The following is a 6,341-nucleotide window of genomic DNA, read 5'->3' as shown; positions in this document are numbered from 1 at the left end:
TTTTTTTGTTAGGAAGTTAGAGGGGTTCAAAGTTTATCAGCGATTCATCATTTTTACATCAAAATTTACAAAAACCATTTTTTTAGGGACCACAATCACGTTTGAAGTGACTTCAATATGCCTAGATGACAGAAAATACCCAAAAGTAACACCATTCTAAAAACTGCACCCCCCAAAGTACTCAAAACCACATTCAAGAAGTTTATTTACCCTTCAGGTGCTTCACATGAACAAAAGCAATGTGGAATGAAAAAAAGCAAAAATTAAATTTTACCTAAAAATGTTGCTCTAACCCAAATTTATTCACTTTTAGAAGAAATAACACAACAATATGGACCCCAAAACTTGTTCCCCACTTTCTTATGAGCACGCCGATATGTGGTCAGAAACCTCTGTTTGAACAAATGGGAGGGCTCGAAACAGAAGGAGCAATATTTGAATTTTGGAAAGCAAATTTGGCTGAAACAGATTGCGGGCACCATGTTGCATTTACAGGTCCGCTAAGGTACCTAAACAGAAGAAACTGCTCACAAGTGACGCCATTTTGGAAACTAGACCCCTCAAGGCTTCTGTCTAGGGGTATAGTGAGCATTTTGGATCCACAGGTACTTCACAGATTTTGTTAACGTTACGTTGTCATATTGAAAATTTTAATAATTTTCTCAAAAATGTTGCTTTAGCATACATTTTCTCACTTTTTCAAGAGGTAATTCCAAAAATGTGACCTAAAGGTTTGTTACCCACTTTTTTATGAACGTGGTGATACCTCACATGTGGTCTGAAACCTTTGTTTGGACAAATGGGAGGGCTTGGAACGAAAGGAGCAATATTTGAATTTTGGAAAGGAAATTTGGCTGAAAAAGATTGCGTGCACCATGTCGCATTTGGAGGTCCCCTAAGGTACCTAAACATCAGAAACCCTGCACAAGTGACCCCATTTTGGAAACTTGGCCCCTCAAGGAATTTATCTAGATGTTTGGTGAGTACCCTAAACCCCCAGGTGCTTCACAGAATTTTATAACGTTGAGCCATGAAAATAAAAAAATAAAATTTTACCACAAAATTGTTATTTCAACAAGGTAGCTTTTTTTCACAAGGGTAACAGGAAAAAAATCACCATGAAATTTATTGTGCAATTTCTCCTGAGTTTGGCGATACCTTATATGTGGTGGAAATCAACTGTTTGGGCACACGGCGGGGCTCGGAAGGGAAGGAGTGCCATTTGACTGCAAAATTGTCTGGAATCAATAGCGGACGCCATGTTGCATTAGGAGAGCCCCTAAGGTGCCTAAACAGTGAAGCTCCTCAACATGTGTCCACATTTTGGAAAATAGACCCCACAAGGAATTTATCTAGATGTTTGGTGAGTATCCTGAACCCCCAGGTGCTTCACAGAAGTTTATAATGTTGAGCTGTGAAAATAAAAAAATACATTTTTACCACAAAATTGTTATTTCAACCATGTAGCTTTTTTTTTTTACAAGAGTAAAAGGAAAAAATTCAGCATAAAATTTATTGTGCAATTTCTCCTGAGTTTGGCGATACCTTATATGTGGTGGAAATCAACTGTTTGGGCGCATGACAGGGCTCGGAAGGGAAGGAGTGCCATTTGACTGCAAAATTGTCTGGAATCAATAGTGGACGCCATGTTGCATTAGGAGAGCCCCTGAGGTGCCTATACAGTGAAGCTCCCAAACATGTGGCCCCATTTTGGAAAATAGACCCCTGAAGGAATTCATCTAGATGTTTGGTGAGTAGCCTGAACCCTCAGGTGCTTCACAGAAGTTTATAATGTTGAGCTGTGAAAATAAAAAAATACATTTTTACCACAAAATTGTTACTTCAACCAGGTAGCCTTTTTTTTTACAAGTGTAAAAGGAAAAAATTCAGCATAAGATTTATTGTGCAATTTTTCCTGAGTATGCTGATAACTTATGTGTGATGAAAATAAACTGTTTGGGTGCACATCAGGGCTCGGAAGGGAAGGAGCGCCATTTGACTGCACAATTGGCTGGAATCATTAGCGGACGCTATGTTGCATTTGGAAAGCCCCTAAGGTGGAGGTCCCCCACAAGTGACCCCATTCTGGAAACAAGACACCTCAAGGCTTTTATCTAGGTGTATAGTGAGCAGTTTTAATCCAAGAGTACTTCACAGAATTTGATAAGCTTAGGTTGCCATATTGAAAATTTTCATTTTTTTCACAAAAATGTTGCTTTAGCATCAAATTTCTTACTTTTTCAAGAGGCAACAACAAACCGTGGACCCAACAGGTTGTTATCCAATGTCTTATGAGCACAGGGATACCCCACATGTGGCCAAAAACCTCTGTTTGGATAAATGGGAGGGCTCTTGGAATGGAAGGAGCACCATTTGAATTCTGGAAAAGTTGAAATAAATTGCGCGCACCATGTCACATTTGCAGGGCCCCTTGGGTACCTATACAGCAGAAACCCCCCATAAGTGACTCCATTTTGGAAACTGGATTTTATTCAGGAGTATAGTAAGCATTTTGAATCCACAAGTACTTCACAAAAATGTTGCTGTAGCAACAAATTTCTCACTTTTAAGCTATGTGGCCATGATCCAGCGACACGGCGTCTAGTACACAGTGTCAGCCTTCCTGCAGAGATGTGAGTGTTGTCCACGGGAGAACGCAGCTGCCCATGCTCACGATTTGGGTTCAGGCTGCTGTGGAGCTCTATGCTACCTGCAGAGAACACTCTTGTCTCCGCAGCATAAATTGACATGCTGAGGCTCGGGAAGCTGCACCACAGGTCAGTGTATGCTGCAGAGAAGAGAAGCACAGTGGGCACGGGATTTCTAAAAATCCTTCCACTGTGCTTCTACTGCACAACGCAGCATTATGGACGCAGGGAAAACACTCTGCGCCCAAAACGCTGCAAACCCCGATTGTGGGCGCACAGCCTAAAATGCTACAATGGATGAATGGATAGATGTCAAACAAATATAACGTCCCACCACCTGCATATTCTAAGCTGGCGCACTTTAGTGCCTTTTATGTGGCACTAAAGGGTGCCTAGCCTTGTATTTAGCCCCCCCAAAAAATTAATAATTAAAATAAACGACATGGGGTCCCCCCTATTTTTGGTAGCCAGCTAGGGTAAAGCAGACAGCTGTAGCCTGCAAACCACAGCTGACAGCTTCACCTTGGCTGGTGATCAATTTGGAGGGCTCCCCAGGCGTTTTTTTAAAAAAAACCCAAACAAACGTGGGGTCCCCCCCAAATTAGATCACCAGCCAAGGTGAAGCGGACAGCTGGGGTCTGGTATTCTCAGGGTGGGAAGAGCCATGGTTATTTGACTCTTCCCAGTCTAAAAATAGCAGACCGCAGCCGCCCCAGAAGTGACGCATCCATTAGATGCGCCAATCCTGGCGCTTCGCCCCAGCTCATCCCGCGCCCTGGGGCGGTGGCAAACGGGGTGATATACGGGGTTGATACCAGCTGTAATGTCACCTGGCATCAATCCCTGGGGTTAGTGATGTCACGGCATCTAAACAGATACCCGACATCACTAACCCAGTCAGTAATAGAAAAAAATAAAGACAAAAAAAAAAATTATTTCAAAAAACACTTCCCGAAACATTCCCTCTTTCACCAATTTATTGAAAATAAACAAATTCCGGTCGCTGTAATCCATTTTGGAGGTCCCACGACGACTCTGGACCTTCTAGAATATGGGGGGCACGTTCAGGGAACGTATCCCCCATTTTCTGGAAGAGCAAGCTCTCCATGAGCAGTGTGGGTGCAGTAATCTGAGAATACTGCACTCACACTGCCCCGGTCCAACCTAGGGCAGAGTGACCTGCAGTAACCTCATTCCAGAATATGAGGGGCACACTCACAGAACGTACCCCCCATTTTCTAGAACAGCAGGCTCTTCATGTGAGGAGTGTGGCTGCAGATTACTGCACTCACGCTCCCCTGGTCAACAGTACAGCAGCATGTGCAGCAACGAGGTCAGCGTCCCTGCTTGCAAGGATCCAGCTGACAGCCGCTGTCTGCACATGCGCCGCCAGCTTTCCAGAAGGAGGCGGAGTGATCGCGGGGACGGAACAGCAGCCAGGTAACGGGGAAGACCGGGGGCTGATGGGGGGTGATGGCGGGAGACCTGGCGGGACCTGGGGACAACTTTTCTGTCGCATGTGACGTGTCACATGCGGCAGAAAGAGCAGGATGAATGTGGCCACGCGCTACTGTGCGCTGCGCGCCGCCATCTTGCATGCTCCAGAGGGGAGAAGGGGGGCGGCTCTGGAGAACCGGAGGGGGCTCTGGGGGACCAGAGTGCTCCGGTGTCCCGGAAGAGGGGTCAGGGGGAGGACATTTCCCTGCGATCTGAAATGTTTGATCATTTCAGATCGAGGTAAATGAATGCAGAGCCGGCGGCAGTTTTCGGTGCACTTCGGTGCCATTTTGAATGTTCCGGAGGAGGGGTAGGGGTGGGGGGGAATCTCAGGTACCGGGGGCCTTGGGGGCACTAGGGGCTTATATTTCTTTATCATCTGACATGTTTGATCATGTCAGATGAGAAAGAAATCAGTATTATTTGCCTTTTTTTTTATGTGATTGGCGGTATACGGTGTATACCGGCGATCACATTATCGGGGTCCAAAGAAAAACACCCAAAAAAAACACCCCGATTCATAATCTTAGGGGTGTCAGCTAGCTCCGTTAGCTGAAACCCCCAAGATTTTCCGTCACTGGGGGGGCGCTACAAGCTTTTTCCGGCCTGACGTCTCAAAGCGTCGGAACAGAATAAGTACCCTGTTTTTCCGACGTCTTGAGACGTTAGGCCGTCGCTATGGGGTTAAACTAGGATTTGGGGGGAGGGAGTGTAGTGGAACAAATAAGGGAATAGATAGAGCATATAGAGACAGTGAAACAGTAGGGGTCAATGAAGGATTAGGGGGGTCTGGGACATGCAAGGAAAGTTGGGAGGCAAGGAGTGAGGAATGTGTTAATACTATTAAATGTCTACTGGCAAATGCAATAAGTCTTGCAAAGAAAATGAATGAATTGGAGACTAATGTCATGCATGGATTATGATGTGGTGGGCATTATGGAAACCGGATGAGAGCCATGACTGGGTGACAAACGTAGAGGGTTATACTACATTCATGAAAGACAGGAAAGACAAAAATGGTGGAGGGGTGTGTATATTTATAAAATCTAACCTAAGACCTGTGCTCAATGATGACATTGGTGGGAACTGCAACAATGCAGAATCAGTATGGGAAAATGTACATGGGGAGGGGAATAACGGAAAGCTACTAATTGGAGTTTGCTATAAGCCTCCTAACATACCTGAAAGGTAGAGGGTGAAATACTGCAACAAATTGAAAAGTCATCAAATAATAATAATAATAATCGGGTCCTTTTTATGGGGGATTTTAACTATCCAGACATTCAGTGGGACATAGAATCTTCTGGTTGTGCTAAAAGTTGTAAGTTCTTATCTACTATTCAAGACAATCTCCTCTCTCAGATGGTAGATGAACCGACAAAGGGAGATAATTTGGTAGATCTGGTCCTGTCAAATAGACCGGATACAATTTCAGATCTACAGGTCCGAGAGCACTTGGGAACCAGAGATCATAATATGGTAAGCTTTAAAGTAGTATTCAATAGAACATTTAAAAGGGGAAATCCTAAAACCTAGAATTTTGGGAAAGCTGATTTAACAAATTAAAGGAAGAGCTTCATTGTGTAGATTGGGACAAAGTCATAGTAACTGGGGATACTGAACATAAATGGGGTAAGTTTAAGGATATACTACTAGAGTCCTCTAAAATACCGTATTTTTCGAACCATAAGACGCACTTTTTTTCCCCCAAATGTTGGGGGAAAGTTGGGGGTGCGTCTTATGGTCTGACTATAGGGCTGCGGCCGGGAATGAGCGTGCTGCGGTGGAGCGGGTCATCGGGGGCACGAGCAGGCTGTAGCAGCCTGCTGTGACCACGTGGGCCCGCTCATTACATATACACGCCCATCCTCCCGCCCATTTCTCAGCGCAGAAGCCGACACTGACAGGTGGGCGGGAGGACGAGCGGGGACGCGCGCATAGTAAAGAGCCGGTCCGCATGATCACCCCTGGCAAATACAGCCTGGAGTGATCATGTGCGGCTGTATTCACTGCCCTCCGCGCGTCATCATCAGTGCGGGGTGCAGTTAATCAGTGCACTCACCTGTCCCCGTGTGTGGAGCCGTCCCCCTGCAGCACGCGATGTCTTCCTGTCTGTGCCGATCAGCTGATCTGTGCTGATCAGCTGATCGGCACAGACAGGAAGACATCGCGTGCTGCAGGGGAACGGCTCCACAC

Source organism: Anomaloglossus baeobatrachus (assembly GCF_048569485.1).
Source record: "Anomaloglossus baeobatrachus isolate aAnoBae1 chromosome 5 unlocalized genomic scaffold, aAnoBae1.hap1 SUPER_5_unloc_14, whole genome shotgun sequence".
Taxonomy (NCBI): domain Eukaryota; kingdom Metazoa; phylum Chordata; class Amphibia; order Anura; family Aromobatidae; genus Anomaloglossus; species Anomaloglossus baeobatrachus.
This window is presented reverse-complemented; position numbering follows the sequence as displayed.